Consider the following 17,548-nt stretch of genomic DNA (forward strand, 5'->3'; position numbering starts at 1 on the left):
AAAATTCATAAAAGGTGCTCCTATAATACTCAAGATTGGGAAACAGTAGTGTACAATCTGTGAGGCCAGTGTATAACAGCAACTCAAGTTAGTTGAATCAGAATTTTAAGCATCTACCTAGTTTCTCCATATTTATTCATTTGATTGATTAGTAACATTTCAAAAATATATTCTGTGGCCAAACTATGTCAGAGTTACTTTCTTCCCCATTATTAAGTGCACTAAATTCATAGCACGGAGTTTTAGTGGTTCTCGGACATTTTTTTTTTCAGTAAAGACCCCTTCAAGAATCTTGTGACATCTATGGATCCTCTCCCAAGAAAATGAATATACAAAAAGATTACACACATTTTAAAAATTACATTTAAAAAAGAAAGAATAGGTTCTGTAGTTACAAAACCTGAATTCCAATCCTCTTTATGATCTGTGTAATCTAAAGCAGCCTCTCTTAAAGCCTCCATTTCCTCATCTGTAAAATACAAATACCACCTATTAGTGTGAATTTTAGCCCTGGACATACTGCAGTGCAGTCTACTTTTTTTTCCCCCTTGTAATAGCCTTACAGATTTCCCAGAAAAAGATAGACATCTTCTTTATTAAGTTGAAGGCTAGGAATATTCTATTGGTTTAGTACCGTTTTTCCTGTTTCCTAGATTGGATTTTACAAATTTTGTGTTAAGGATACCTTTTGACATTTACTCATTTAATATTAAAATAGTCTAGCTAATCTTGGATAAGAATTTTGTTGCTTCATTCACTGACTCACTAATTTAACAGCACTTATCTAACGCCCACCATGTGTGAAGGATAAAGTAGTGAACAAAACAGGTGTAGTTTATATTTTTGTAGGGTGAAGGGAGGTATGAAATAAACAGTGAATAAAGAAGATAATGATAAATTATAAATGCTATTAGGAAAATAGAGGGGCACGTGATTGATAGACAATAAATGGGAATGGGAGCTATTTTAGATAGGGTGGTCATGGAAGGCCTGTCAGATACATTTGGGTTAACCTGAAGGAAGAGAATGAATGAGCCATATTCAAGACAGTAAAACCACATCCCAGGCTGAAAAAAAATAAATAAAAAATAAAAAGCAAGTGCAAAGTCCCTGAGACAGAGTATCAGGTAAGATTAAATTCAGTTGAGAACAAGAGACCCCAAAATAGTGGCTTTAATAATATAGACATTTACGAGTGCAGGGCTGGCATGGTGCTCTCATCCACAAAGTCCCCAGGGACCCTGGTTTCCACCAGTTTTGCCATCCCTAGAATGAGAGAACCTGCATCAGACACAAATTGGCAGCTAAAGTTCCAAGATCACATCTATAGTCCACGGTACAGGATAAAGGAAAAGCCGCATTGAAGGTGTACACCAACTATCTTTTAAAGATGGTTTTACAAGTGTGCCACATGATACAATGCTTATATCCCATCAGCCAGCACTATTACATGGCTACAAGAAAGGCTGCAAAATACAGTCTTTGTTCTGGGTAGCCATGTATCCATGTCTACTACTATGAAAAAAATGGAATTTTTGGGGACAACAGGCTCTGCTACGGACTACAAAGAGCTCAGCCCACGACAGAAAGGAGTCAGTAAGAAGGGTGAGAACAACTTCCCGTACTGCTTCCTGGGAAGATGGAGAAGTGGGCAGGAGCCAGATTATGCAGTCTAGAGCTATGGTAAGGAATTCCGATTTCATTCTGTGTGCATAAGGAAGCTACTGGAGGGTTTTAAACAAGGGAGTGACATAACCTAATAACATTTTTTAAATGATTGCTTTGGTTGGTATATACAGAATGGTTTGAATGGGAAAATTTTCATGAGGGTACAGATAGAAAGTGAAAGCAGCTAGTGTGGATATTGCTGTGGTCCAGCAAGAGATGATGGTGACTCCCAAGGGCTGTAGCGGTGGAGGTGATAAGCAGCTAAATTCAGAACATATTTGTTAGGCAGAATTGATAGTACTGTCTGATGAGCTGTATGAGTGTGAAGAATCACAGAAAATTCCAAGTTTTATTCTTGAGCAAATAAGTGAATGGTGGTACTATTTATGAAAATCAGGAATTCTAAAGGAGCAGGAGATTTAGGGAATGAACAAAGGGGATTCAAATGTTGTTTTAGACACATTAGAGAAGCCTGTGCTTTTTATCCCTTGCTATGGCAAAATTTTCAATACCATCCATACTTTTCTAAAAATGGGTGGCCTCCTTCTTCTACAAGTTACACACAAACTCATTCTTCCCTTAATAGGGTATTTTTTTCCCTCAAAGTCTGTAATTTTTAAATAAAGTGTACAGAGAATTTAACATAACACATATTTTGGAAATACACAAAACATGTACCTATTAGTATGGACTACTTTTCAGGTAAAAGAAAGAAATCTATTAAGATAGTCAAAAGAAAACCAAACTACCAAATGGGCAAACTTGATTAACATTACCAATAAAAATGAACTTTCTGATGCAACAGGATAATTAAAAAAATGTAGCATCTATTCTTATAGTAAGAATAGTAACTCTTATAGTAAGAATTCTTACTACACAAGCCTTTAACAAATAGCTAGGTCATTAAATACCTAGAGTACCCTCTAAGGTAGGTATTAAAATATTTTTAACAAATTTATAATAGATTTGGCACAAATAATAGGACAATGAAAGGCTTGTTCTTCAACATGGCTTAAAGTGAATTCATCCTAAACAAATAGTGTTCAGTGAGTCAAAGTAAGTAGTATCAAATATTGAGAGTAATAGTATCAGTGTATTTTCTCCTAACACTCCCTAACCCACACGTTTATTATAAAAATGTTTGTTGTTCTATCTCTTCCAGTAAAATACTCAAGGTAATAAAACTCTCAAATCAGACTTACACCCTCTGGAAGTCATTCTATAGAGGTATAACCAATCTTTTAACACACCATCTTATGGTTGAAGATGTTAACATGAGAGGAGGAGAAAGCAGAAAGAGGAAGGGACTATTTGTAGAAGACGGGGAGAAAAGAAGGAAAGACACCAATGTGTTGTTCCTCCTCGAATTTTCCTGAAGTGAAAAAAAAAAATGAAGTAGAATGTTTGATGAAATGAATAACCAAGCAAAACATTTTCTGTCTACACCAGTACCACTAGGAGTTGAAATAAATTCACACAATGTCTGTTATGTCAAAACACCTTACCTTCAAAAACATGAGTTACCTTTTATTTTATAGTATGTTGTGTTTCTTGCTATTTCTTAGTTTTGACCTTCAATGATAAATTTAAATCGGATTACAGTGATTCTTTTGTAAGGAAAAGGTGAATTTTTAAAAGAAACAACCAACTGAAGTAGAAATTTTATTTACTTCAAATTAACTAATTACTCAAATAGAAAAGGACAATTTTCACATTATGAAGCTACACAATTCCAAAACACACATGCAGAGGCTCTTTTTAAGAACGAAATGTCTAGTAATTACAAAAAAAGTGAAGAGTTTACAGACATACAAAGAAATAAAGGGGAATTATTGCAAAGAAAACAAGTTTAATTTCACTTTGAACGACAACGATTTTTCCGGAAAGCAGATACTTCACTCCTTTTAAGTTTCCACCCAAGCCACAATAATTTCAAATGGTCTTGCGGATGACCCAGCTGGTCACTCTTGTTTATGTGGAGACTGGGGGAATGAGAGTCAGAAAAAGTGCTATAAACCTAATTTGGCTAGAGCAAGTTCACACGACACGACCGTGCTTTAAAAACTTGCTCTCCATTATGTACTTCCTTCCACCAGGTTGGAAAAAAAAAAAAAAAAAAAAGGTGAGGATGGTGAGTAAATACACCAGTGGTTTCATCAGAGGGGAACTCACTACTCAGAAGGTGACGGTGACGTGGTGCCGGTCCCTGAAGTACGCGCACAAGCTCTGGAGGTTGCGGGAGCTAAGGGAGGAAACAGGGACACGGTTAAATTCGCCCAGGTGGCGGGAGTGAGGAGGGGAGGAGTGAGGAGGCGGACGTGCGGGGGCGGGGTGTCCAACACAAACACAAACACAAACACGAACACGCTCAGCATCCCCGGGGAGGGCGGACTGAAGCCACCTCACCATTCATCGCCCCTGGACCCTGCGGTCCCCCTCGGACTCAGGGCCAGAGCCCTCTGCGAAGCAACCTGGCCCCAGGAAAACGGTAGCGGCCGCAGAAGCCCCGCTCTCTGTAACGGCCGCGGAGGAGCAGCAAGCCTCCCTGTGAGTCGATGGGAGACAAGAGGGAGCAGCGGTGAGGGCCGTAGGGGAGTGAAGCGCCTCTCTCCACCTTAGAAGCGCGCTGGAAGCGGCCTACCCACCCCATCGCTGGGGCTTTGCAGTCGCCGCTCCCACCTTCCGCCGCCACCCGGAGGGAAGCCGGAGCGACGGGGGTCACGGCGGCGGTCAGAGGGTAAAGGTCTTGCTCCCAGCAGCCTCCGCGGTGGATACGTCGCCATCTTGGATCCGCGGGACAAGAAAATTCATGCGGTGAGTTTTTGGCAAATTTTCGGAAGTCTGGCAGCGGGGCGCGCGGCGGGGGCGGCGGATTCGGGGCCCCTGCAAGGCGGGGGAATGCCCCGGGGCCGGTCCGGCCGCGCCCGGGCTCCGCCGGTAGCGTCCCGGCCCGCCGCTTCCCGTTGCTTTTGTCTCGGCTCCAATCGAGAGAGGGAGAGCGGAGCGGGCGGGGAGGGGGGGTGGCGGCGGTGGAGGGAGGGAGGGGGTGTGTATGGGGGTGGTGGTGGACGGGACGTAAAGCGTCGCTGTACTCGGGCCGCTGCAGCAGCAGCTCCAGATCCTAGGCCCGGACCCATCCGCGAGTGGCGGGGCTTCCCCAGACTCCACTCCCCTAGGCTCCCGCCAGCGCGGAGGAGCCGCTACCGCCGCGCTGCTTCCTGGGGGAGAAGAGAAGGCGGCTGCGGCCGTGGCTGAGGAGCTCGAGCCCGCTTTAGACGGCTCTGCCGCCTTCCCAGCAGCTGGTGCTGTCTCTGGCTCCTTACATTCTCAATACACGTATATCATCTGCCAGTTATGTGTATTTCTGTTAGTGTGTGTGTAAGTGTCAGATGGGAGACACTGGACTGGCTAACGGGTGTCAGGAGCCTGCAGGCCCTGGGATACCGAAGGCTGTGCATGGTGGAGGGAGAAGGAATGCAACTGCGATGCTGCCTCTGCCACCGCACCAGGAAGGTGAAGCTTCCGTAGTGTCGTAGACTGAGTCCGGATGGTCCTGGGGCGGCGGAGGAACCACAGATGCTTCTGTCTGTGAAGTTGCAAGCCCTGGGTTTCTACTTCCGCAGAGGCCTCCACCTTTTGCTGTTGTAGGTCTCACTTAAAAGTTTCACAGAAGAAAAGAGTAGGGTTAAAAGAGGCCTTTGTAGTTCTTAATTGAGGCACTGTTGTCTGTCCGGGAGAAAGCTGATGACTCTTGGTGACTGTGGTCCTTAGCAAAAGTGAATTGTAGTTTTCTTTTATACAAAGTATTTCCAAGGTTTTAGACTTTATATTTATTCCAGGCCTGTAGGTACGGTATTACCACCACAAAAGTCTTACATAAGGGTACCACCCTCTCAGAAGGAACCTAAACATCAACTTCCTTCGAATCCTTGGAGACATCTTCACTTTTCAACATCCGGAAGACTGAGTGCAACATATTTTGTTTCATTTTCATAAAACTCTTGGTCAGAGAATCCCACTCTTTTTAAAATCGTTTGGGCAGTTCTTCGTAATTAAGTACACTGATTTGAACCCTTAGATTCTTGGCGAAATGGTAAAAAGTACTCAAAGTCAGTTCACGAGGGAGGCCAACTTGAATTTAAGGTTCCAAAGTTGAACATACTTCATGCTTGATATTAGGAATTTTTAGAGCTCGGAATCATAAGTGTGACTCTTGATTTCCATTTTGAAGCAAGATAAGTGGAAAGAATAAAGTATGGGGTGAGGGATGAGATAGAAATTTTAAAGTGTCCATATACATACAAGGTTTATGTTGAGTTTGGGAATGCTTGGCGTAATTGACAACAGTTCTTTCCAAACGCCAATGAATGTGTCTCTTACAATTTTGTAAGATTGCGAATTGATAGGGTTAAGAATCATAGTGGGCTGAAATGGTTAAGTGTCTATATTCAGAGCCCAGTTCATTGAAATGTTTTATAATGGACCAAGATAATTAGTAAGCTCTGTATGTTGTTTGTTTAGTTTGTAGTTCTTTTATAATGTTAAATCTAAAGAAAAAGAAACACAAAATACACTTAAAGACAAAACATGTTCCACTCTACTCACTTATTTCTTGACTTTGTAAGATCCTTATTGTAGAAAAGGTATCTTTCTCTCATATTTTCTGAGAGCTTGAATTGTAATAGCTTTTGTGAATACTTTGTATTTTAGAGAGGAAGTGAGAAACACTGCTAAAGTTTTTTTTTTGTATCTGAATTAGTGCTTCATCAATACAAATAAGTTAATGTAAACATTTGTTAGCAGGAATCTTTTTTTAAGTATACAATGTAGAGATATCTGTAACCTAATCTGATCTCAAGGAATGAGAATTGCCTGTTTAACCAAGCAACGAATACAGCCTATACAATTTTTCAGTTTCTATAATACTTTAATTTATATGGTGGAAAAGGAGGGCAAAATGCTTGTGTGTGAGTGATTTATATCCCCAAGTACCTGATCTTGAAGATAAAACTCAGAATGTGGCTTATCTTCTGATGCTGGGCAAAAAACAAAAACAAAAAAATTCAGAATGATACAACTTCCCATAAACCTCCCTACAAGGACTAATTACCTTTGTTTTTCCTTTATAACTTTGGGTGTTGCACTTTTTGATTTTTCAGAGATGCTTTACAGTTATTATAACCTGAAAATTATTTGTTCAAAAGTAAATAAAATTTTCAGGTGTATGAATAGATTTTATTAGAAGTGCTTCTAACCCAGTTCTCATTTGTATTCCTTTAGTAGATACTGGTATTAAAAGTACCTATATTTTGAAAGACCATTACAGAATTTTTTACAACCTGTATAAGTTATAGTTTTATGTTTTCTAGTGACAGACTTCATAAGATTTTCTGATAATATAAATAGAATGTATGCTTCACATGTATATGTGAAATAATGAGTAAGCATTAATAGACTAGTGAAAAACACTTAGCTTACAATTTATTTTTTTGCTCTTTAAAAGCAATGTTAAACAATAGCTGTTTTTTTGTTGTTAAAATTTGTTAAAATTTTCCTGAGATTTCAGGAAAATATACAACCAAACATTTATGATGTTATTTGTTACCTGGATCTGTAGGGGATTTTGTAACACAAAGAGGCAAAAGATCCAAGGTACCAGGTAGGGCAGTTTAGGGGCAGAGTTAATATGAGGTGTACTGTAATGTTTGAGTGGAATTACATACAGTGTTAATCAAGGGATGTAGTGGTATGGTAGAACTTATTCTGCTTGATGATACAGGTGACTGTTCTTCCTTACTAAGAACAGTTTCTACCTGTGATACTTAAAGGGATTGAATTTCACTGTGACTTATACCAGATATTTTGAAAAGAGCTGTGCTAAAGTTGATGTCGTTGTAGAAAGTTTGCCTTGAAGTGGAATGAAAGTTAGGGTTTTATTTCTTTAGTTTTTCTGTTTAACATCCTTTGATTTCTATTTTAGAATTCAACTGTTATGACTAATCATGCTGATGTGGCTTGTTCATTTATTTACTTTGTCTATACTATTAGGAATGTCCTGGAAATAGAATTCATAGTGTGTTTTCTGACAGCTTGTTCTCTGAAATACAGATGCAAATCTGTTGGTATCCGTTGGTATATCACTTGGGGGTGTGCTGCATTATAAAGTAATAAAACAGTTTACGATGTTTACTTTTTGTCAAGAGCCCATGACATGTAATATGGAAATACAAAAAATGAATTATTTAGGGAAAAATGGGAAATTTTTCGTTTTCTGGGCACTTTAGTGTTTTGTATGTGCTTAGACTCAGGATCTAAGTCCACTTAGATATATAGTTAGATATTTTGGACTATTTGCCACTTAACCCTGAACATTTTCCTTTCCTTATTCTTTTTTTTTCTTCTTCTTTGAGACGGAGTTTTGCTCCTCGCCCAGTCTGGAGTGCAATGGCGCGATCTTGGCTCACTACTACCTCCACCTCCCAGGTTCAAGTGATTCTCCTGCCTCAGCCTCCTGAGTAGCTAGGATTACAGGCATGCGCCCGGCTAATTTTGTATTTTTAGTAGAGACGGGGTTTCACCATGTTGGTCAGGCTTGCCTCAAACTCCTGACCTCAGACAACCTGCCTGCCTCAGCCTCTCAAAGTGCTGGGATTACAGGTGTGAGCCACCACACCCATCCTATTCTTTTTATTCATGTGTATGTTATTGCATGTATGTGGGGGGGGGGGAGGGTGGTGGTGCATATTTTATGTATCTTTCACTTCTCTGTTGTTTGATGAACTTCTTCCATACTCCTCTTTGGTATCACTTTCTTCATAAATCTTTCCTGACTCCCCAAATCTTTCTGCTGTATTGCTTTTTAGTCTTCAAACTTCTATTATAGAATGTCACACTGTATTGTAATTTACTGTCCATCTGGACTGGGAGCACCTGAGAGGTAGGGCTTTGATTTGTTTATGTTCATGTTTCGAATGCCTCTATAGTGCATAATACTTAGTAGGTTCTCAATACGTATCTATTAAACTGAACTGTTGCTAGATTGTCATTTGTCAGTATTGTTTCACAATCCACAGATCTGAAGCAACAGATTGGAAAAGTGGTGGGGAGAATGGCATCCTGTATTCCTTCACTTTCTTGAATCCTGTCTTACAGTTTTGCTTCTTAATTACATATGGAAAAATAGATAACTAGCTTCTTAGAGAACTGTGTGTTGAGTTAGTATGGAATTAGGGGAGGATGTTAGTAATAGAGTAATTAATACCCTGTTTTGCTTCTGGCAGGATGTTTAGGTCTGTATTTCTTGCTGTATTTTGTCTGGTTATGGCCATTATTTGAAGGAGATATTTTGTATTTGTCTTTACAAGGTAACCTGTTTACCAGTACTTACCCATGAACTCCTATTAGATTTGGGGCTTCTGAAGTTAGATTCTGTTTTTCTCACCTTTTTCCTCTTAATGCCTGGCCCATTGGTTAGTAGAAAGCAGGATTTCTCTAGTTTGAATAAAATTGCCCTTATGGAAATAAGGTGAGATGTGTCTTATTGGAGGTCCAAAATTTAAAAAACTCTGAAAGTTGATCATTTGTTTAGTTTTGTTTTGAATAAGCAAGGTGAGAAAATATCAACTGGAATTATAGCTGTGAATCTGATTATCATCTTTCTTAATCTGATTTTCCCACTTCTTCATATGGAAATGTTCACGTGTTTGACTGCAGGTGTTGCCATTGGCAGATGTTATGTCATATATGATACATACAACATTTTACCTTTCTCAAATCTGAAACGGCGATTTTGAGAAACATCTGGCCTTTACAGGTTTGTTTAAGAGCTTGTGAGCCAGTTTTGTGCCCATTTTAGAGATGTCGAAATCAAAACAGGATAGATGACTCCCAGAATATCATTTTAGTAGATATGCTAATATTGATAATGATTTTAGGAGTATTATGTCTTAATTGCCTGTATATGTTCCAGAGACCTTTTAGTGACTAAGAGCTGCTAAAGATACAGAGTATATATTTTTAAAAAGGGAATATGATCCAGTACTCAAGACACTAATCCTTTCTCTGCCTTTTCTGAATGGGAATGTCTTTCCTTATATGTGAGTAGATGAAAATGCACATTTAGTAAGTTTTTACTAAAACTTATCATTAGTAAAAACTAATGATAAAATGAGTGAGAGAAAATTATGTGTCTTGGCAATTTAGGTAACAGTGAGTAGACTTGCTTGTTTTTCAAACATATTGATATACTATTTTTCCATTTGTGTATTCAGATGTTGTAACAGCTCCAGTTTGTATTAGCATCTGGACAAAACGTAATGACTGATTATGTAATACAATGTGTTTGAGAGAGGAACATTTGGTTTTGTGTCTTATCTGGCAAGAATGTGCTTTTGTATTATTTTCTACTTTGTAAATTATAATGCCTATCCTGCATGTAAATTTTGTATTTAGTTTTCTGCTTGTAAGAATCTTTCATAGGTCAGTAAAATAAAATATTAGGTTTACTGTGCCATTCCAAGCACCTGACTACTTTTGGCTTTGCTACTTAATATTTTAAAAATGTTTTACAGCTTGCAGAGAGGACTTTCATTATCTTAATTTTATATATATTATTTAAAATAAGTTTAAAACTTAACATTTATGTTTATAAACAAGCTATTTTGGTCAATAAGAAAATTAGAAGTTGGGAATTATGAAGGCCATTTTCATCTTCAGATTGTACTCAGAGTCTAATTTCTTTCTCGTTTATTTTAACGCTACTTTATAGAGAAAATCATGATTTATTAAATAAAATAGGTGTTGATGGAAGATTTATTTTTGTTTGCATCTGATCATCTTGCAGATCCTAGATATTTAATCAAATTGATACAGAAGTTTGAAAGACAAGCAGCAGTAGGAAATTTTTGTTTCAAGCTTGACTTTCTGGCAATATACAACAGCTGCTCATTTTTAAAAATTACAAACATTCATTGAGAAACATTAAAAACTTGAAAGCAAATAGTTTGTTATAATGAGAATAGGTAATAACATATCATTGATGCTACATTTTACATACTATTGCACCATTATTCTGAGGTGGTCATATGCTGAACAGATTACTGGACAAAGTAATGCTTTAGGGGTGTAGTTTTTATGGGAGTGAACATGTCTGGCCTGAAATTAGACAAAAAATTGGAGCCATAATCTTTCTAATCTATGCTTAAGAGAAATTCTAGGTATATTTATAAGTATGTCAGGCCAAACTTTATTTAGTACAGCCAAACTGGTTAACCTGACATCTGAGATAGTCTTTAAACTGTTTAAGTTTGGTATACAATGCACTTGTGTGTGTATATCACTCATCCTAAAATGGATGTATGTGTGTAAAAAAATTGTAATCCAATGCTTAAATGAATTTGTGAAGCACAAATTAGTGAAACACTAAGGTGTTTCATATCATAGTTTGAAAATCTCTGTGCTTGATTGCCAAACTCACTTCCAACAGTAAAATTCTGTGTATTTTAAAAGTTCTTTTTCTATTCCCTGCACATGCGAAACTCATGTAATTTAGCTGTTTTTTAGTAGAGTTTGGGTAGAAATTGTTTATTAAATTAAATTTAAAGTTTAGGCTCTGCTGGTTATATGTTAGCACTCTAGATGTTTTCAAGTAAATCCTGTAGTAATTTAAGTGTTTAGTCTCTGCTCGACATTCTTATTGGATATATGATGGTGATTCAGACAAGTCTCCACCTTCATTAACCTAACATTCTGGAGGAGGAGACAGACAGTAAACAAATAAATATAATTTCAGCTAGTGGTAACTTAGGAAAAAATAAAGGGGGATAAAAGTACAGCGATTAGAAATGGAAAAAAAAGAGATTAAGTAGGGTGATGAGAGAAGACTTCTGTGGAGGTATCATTTGAGCAGAAACAGAGAAAGGAGTAAGCCATGCAGAAATGTGGTTGAATGCTTTTCCAGACAGAAGGACTAGAAGGCCCTGAGATAGGGTCAAGTTTTGCATGTTTGAAGATAAGAAATTTCATCAACAATTACTTAGTGCTTTCTGCATAAATGGGGGTAAGCTCTAAAGGGGAGAAGAGATGATTAAAGCATAATAATCTGTGTCTTTCAACTTCTGAAAATACCATGGTGGACCCAGTAATCTGTAATAAGTTTTATAAAGAGCAATAGGGAAGAGGGATTATTTTTTATTAAGGTGCCTTGAAATTGTTTTCTACATCAGATGAATTGTAGGGTTTGGGGGTGGTCTGTCTGGAGTACTGGAAAATGACATGAGAAAGCAAACTGAAAACTTTCCTTAATTCATGTGTTTATGTAGAATAATAAAACCTATACTTTTCTCAGAAATTAGTAATGATTTTCATGTTTAATTAGATTTCCTTGTACAGTCCAATAAATGTTACTATGTGCTGTGCACTATTATAGTTGCACTGCATAATTCCTCAAGTAGCCTGTAATCCCAGCACTGTGGGAGGCCGAGACGGGCGGATCACGAGGTCAGGAGATCGAGACCATCCTGGCTAACACGGTGAAACCCCGTCTCTACTAAAAATACAAAAAACTAGCCGGGCGAGGTGGCGGGCGCCTGTAGTCCCAGCTACTCCGGAGGCTGAGGCAGGAGAATGGCGTAAACCCGGGAGGCGGAGCTTGCAGTGAGCTGAGATCTGGCCACTGCACTCCAGCCTGGGCGACAGAGCGAGACTCCGTCTCAAAAAAAAAAAAAAAAAAAAAAAAAAAAAAAAAAAATTTTGTCATACTGTAGAAACATCCTAGAGTACAGTAACCTTGTTTCAGGGAGTTAATGAGTTGGATTCAAGGAGGTGGTAAGTGAACTGGGTTCTGAAGGGTGCTTTGTAGTTAACTAGGTGGAGGAGGGGAGGGTATCAGCCTTGTAAATGCACAAATCTTGGGAAAATATTCTGGATTTGGAGAATGGCGAGGTAATCCTCCATAGCCCTTGACAGAATTCTGGGACCTCATAGGAGAAGTTAGTTGAAGGAATGAAGTAGCCACAGTATGAGAGGTCTTTTATGTGATGAGGGAACCATTAACCCTTGGAAAAAAAAAAATAGCCAATGAGATTGATAAACAGATTTGTGTTTCAGGGGAAAGTTTAGATTCCATAGTTGATTTACAATTAAAATTATAGCTTAATGGTGTGTATTTGTGACATTTTTGAAAGATTATTTTCTCTCCATTAAACAAATTGAGTACTTTGTATTCATATAAGCAGGATTTTTATTTGTTAAGAACTGTATGACTTTGAAACTCTGTAGTTTCTTTTAGAGAACTTGTTTGTTATACATATAAATGAATGCCTACTGTTCAAGGTTTTTCCATTACTGGGATGGAATTTTTACAAACGTTTTGGGGCAGGCAAAGTTTGAGTATTATCATCTGATGTAATGTGTTAGACAGGAGGTTTAACATTCTTAGATAAATTGGAAAAATATGAAGAAAATCTAAATCAGTGATAAAATCCCTACATAGGAGCTGATATTTATATTACTAGAAGTGCTTATTTTATATATACTTGTTTGTGTGTTTCTCAAAATACTATACATAACACTTGGTTGTATTAGGTTGCTAGCATTATTTGTTAATTGACATGCAAAAACAAATCCTAAATTAATGTTTTTAAAGAAAAAGAATTGCTTCTCTGAGAATGTAGTTTCAGCAAATTATTAATTTTATTTTTATTTTTATTTTTGAGACAGGTCTCACTTTGTCACCCAGGCTGGAATGCAGCAGCATGATCACAGTGCACTGCAGCCTTGACCTCCTGGGCTTAATCAATCCTCCCACCTAAGCCTCCCGAGTAGCTGGGACTACAGACGCACGCCACCATGCCTGGCTAATTTTTGCATCTTTTGTAGAGACAGGGTTCCTCCATGTTGCCCAGGGTGGTCTTGAGTTCCTGCGCTCAAGCCATCTGCCTGCCTCGTCTTCCCAAAGTGCTGGGATTACTGACCTAAATTGCTGCTTTTATTGTATGCATTATATACTATTTTATCATAGCAAAAGTTAATGGTTCAACTATGGCATGTAGAGCTGCCCACGTAGCCTAATTGTCTATTTAGTTTACTTTTGACTGAATAAAATGGAGCTGATCTATCTGCTGTTAAAAAGAGTTATATTCTGAAATTTTACATGATGTCCATAATGTCTGGAACTAACCAGCCTGAAATGGAATCACCATTGTACTGTTTTCAATTGGCTATGTGACTTATCCTCCCTATAATTCAGTTTTCTCATTTGAAAAATGTAGGTTAAAAATAAATAAATAAAAACAAAGAAAAATGTAGATAAATAACAGTACTTACCCAGTAGGACTGATGTAAGGATTAAAGGTTTTTGTGAGTTTTTTGTTTGTTTTTGTTTTGGAGTGGGACTTGTTAGGTTAAAAAGGAGCTTCTGAGACGTGTGAGAATTAGCCACAATTTATTTCACAGAGTGCACTATACTCTTTTTTGTATCAGATTTGTAAATGTAAACAAGAATGCAGTCTTGCTTTTAGAGTCTAAACATGTTTTTCCTACCAGGAATTTTGTTTAAATGACCTTCTGTGAAGTAAGATGTGTAATATTTTGAGTAATGTAAATAAATCTTCACATTGTCTGCAGCACTTGGCAAAGCACAGGGCACATAATAGGCATTTAATAATTCCTTTGTTAAGTGGGATAAATCTAATGGGTTAGGATTCAGACAGACAGTGTCTACCTTTTACAACCTGAATAATGCACAGTTAGTTACCTGTAGCAGTTTTTCCTCTATGCCTGTTTTCTTCCTTAAAATTAATAAAATATCTTCTTCGCTTAAGTGTATTTAAGTGGGTTTTAATAAGATCCTGTAAAACTCCTGACAGTAGGTATTTAGTGGTGTTGGTTCCCATGCCATTTCCTTTATGTAGAGCAAATATTGCAAAAATTCTGAAAGTTCAGAAGAAATAGCACGTACCATTTATTTTTTTGAAAGTTGATAAATGTACCACTGAGTATGTGCTCATCTTTAATGAGCAGATAATACATTATTTTGGAAAGACTTCACACTCGGATTCAGATGATGGGTTCCAGTCTGGGCTCTATGAACTTACTAGCTGTGTGCCTGGACAAATCAATTAGTATTGAAGAGCCTCAGCTGTTTGATAATTTATACCTCCCAGTGTTGCTGATGACAACTCAGATAATGAAAGCAAAAGTGTTTAACTGTAGAGCATGTCAAAAAAGTATCATGATAATTATTCCTGATTATTAGTCATTGTAGTGAAACTAGCATAAACTAGTATAGTAGTCTCCCCTTAATTCAAGGGGAAATATGTTTTAAGACCCCAGTGGATGCCTGAAACTACGGATAGCACTGAACCTTATATGTACTATTCCCCCTGCATACATACCTATGATAAAGTTTAACTTGTACATTAGGTACAATAAGAGATGAGCAACAATAGCTAATAATAAAATAGGCCGGGCGCAGTGGCTCACGCCTGTAGTCCCTGCGCTTTGGGAGGCCAAGGTGGGTGGATCACAAGGTCAGGAGATCAAGACCATCCTGGCTAGCACGATGAAACCCCGCCTCTACTAAAATACAAAAATTAACCAGGATTGGTGGCACGCGCCTGTAGTCCCAGCTACTTGGGAGGCGGAGGCAGGAGAATCGCTTGAACCTGAGAGGCGGAGTTTGCAGTGAGCCGAGATCGAGCCACTGCACTCCAGCCTGGGGGACAGAGCGAGACTCTGTCTCAAAAAAAAAAAAAAAAATTATATACTGTAAAAAAGTTAAGCAAATGTGATCTGTCTCTCAAAACACCTCTTGTACTGTACTTGTACTTTTTGTGATCTGTCAGTCTGATAACCAAGATAGTTATTAACGTGACTAAGGGGTGGGTAGCATATGTAGCAAGGATATCATGTCCCAGGTGGTATGGAGCGGGATGTCACAAAATTTCATCACACTCCTCAGAATGGTGCCTAATTTAAAATATATGAATTATTTCTGGAATTTTCCATGTAATATTTTTGGACTGCGGTTCACCATGAATAACTGAAACTGAGGAAGAAGAAACCGCGGATAAGGGGAGAACTACTGTAGTTTCTTAAGTTGTATGATTGATTGAATGATTCATTCATTTTTATCTTGTGATGCTGCTGCATTTGGGTGCTTTGCCCTTTATGCATTTTTATTTAAGTAGATACCTGGCTTATTAGGCCAGGTGCAGTAGCTCATGCCTGTAATCCCAGCACTTTGGGAGGCCGAGGCAGGTGGATCTCTTAGGTCAGAAGTTCAAGATCAGCCTGGCCAAAATGGAAAACCCTGTCTCTACTAAAAATACCAAAAGTTAGCCAGGCGTGGTGGCACGCGTGTCTAATCCCAGATACTTGGGAGGCTGTGGCGAGAGAATCGCTTGAACCTGGGAGGCGGAGGTTGCAATGAGTTGACATCATGCCAGTGTGCACCAGCCTGGGTGACAGAGCTAGACTCCATCTCAGAAAAAAAGAAAAAGACAGCTGGCTTATTGGACTTTGGGAGAAAGGAGTTTGGAAAGATTGTGGGAGTGGTAAAGAATGATTCTGCTGTGTTCATCAGAGCAGGCCAGTTAATTGAATATTTTTGCATGCTGAGGTCCTGATGCTTTCTGTATGTATCTATAGCAGGAAATTTACTTCATCTTAATTCCTGTATCATTAGGGTAAAACATCATGATAATCTTTTGGGGTATTCCCATTTTTGTAACTGTATTTGTGTCCTTTATCATTGATAGCCAAGCATATTTTTCGTGAACATCATGTCTATTTTTTGAAAATCATTTGTAATTTATAATTAGAGCACTGAGAATGTCAGTGCAGTAGTTGGAAACTCTTGTGTATTCTTGTGCATATAATGTGTATGAATAACTTACACTGTTCTTTGTCCCTTAAATCTGTAAGATCTCTTGGGTACTGAGCCTTTTGAAACATTAAAAGTAAAGACCATATAAGGCAAGCAGAATAGTACTAAATAGCTGCAGTAGCAAAGCAAGGAAAGTGAATCACAGAGTAATGAATTTGGAAAATGACTGTTGTGCATTGTAGGAAAAGGCATTGCTTTTACTATCATCCTTGTAAAATCTAGTTACTGACATTAAATATTTGTTAGGTGTGCTGATTATTTAATCGTGTACCGTAATAAAGCCACTTACAAGCAAAATACTTTTTTCTTCTAAAAACATATATTAAAACTTTAGAAACTGGAATACAGCTACCCTAAATCCTCAGTTAGTTTGCTCTTCCATTCTTTCATATTAACTAAGGCAAATAATTTAAAATTGAGCAAAGGACTCATATCTAAAACTTATTTATAAAACTTATCCTTGTGATATAAAACATATGAACTTCTAGAAGATCTACAGATTCTGGTCAAGATATGCCCCCTTATAATTTTGATAGTTTTAATAATAATTGTCAGGCACAGCAAAATACACGGGCATCAGATACTCAGTTAACTGTTAGGTTTACTATTAGAAGATTATTACCACACTTTAGAATAAAGTTTTCAATATCTAAGGCTCTTTGCTTATTTCACTGGAATTAACTAAAAGTAGGGAATTCATTCCTCAGAATAATTTATATCCTAAGCTATATGATGAAGAAGGCTTTTATTTTTAATTATATATTCCGGCCTTGTACCAGAAATGTACATGCTAAAATATCAAGACAAGGCAAAGATTATTTTTGCTTTTCTGTCACTTAACACTATTTCAGAATAGTTTAGGATTTATCAATTGGCTCAGAAAAAGAGTATTTCCTTTGATTTTGAACATCTGATTCAAATTAATGATTTGAGAAGTTTTTATTTACTTTGGGAACTTCAACTTGGGATTCTGGGGTAAATTTTTTTAAAGAG

The 17,548-nt window shown here is 37.9% G+C and overlaps 1 protein-coding gene across 3 annotated transcripts in view; it reads left to right on the forward strand.

Moving 5' to 3' along the window:
* The first annotated feature begins 4,381 nt into the window (after positions 1-4,381).
* Positions 4,382-17,548, forward strand: part of CNOT2 (CCR4-NOT transcription complex subunit 2) — a 109,824-nt gene continuing 96,657 nt past the window's right edge. Inside the window, exon 1 of one of the 3 annotated variants that reach the window (XM_008004003.3) lies at positions 4,382-4,482. The gene's annotated coding sequence lies outside the window, so the exon portion shown is untranslated. Of the gene's footprint in view, positions 4,483-4,743; positions 5,313-17,548 lie in introns of those variants that run through there. The other 2 variants (XM_008004005.3, XM_008004004.3) reach the window with 2 other exon arrangements.

Source organism: Chlorocebus sabaeus, chromosome 11, assembly GCF_047675955.1.
Source record: "Chlorocebus sabaeus isolate Y175 chromosome 11, mChlSab1.0.hap1, whole genome shotgun sequence".
In the NCBI taxonomy this organism is placed as follows: domain Eukaryota; kingdom Metazoa; phylum Chordata; class Mammalia; order Primates; family Cercopithecidae; genus Chlorocebus; species Chlorocebus sabaeus.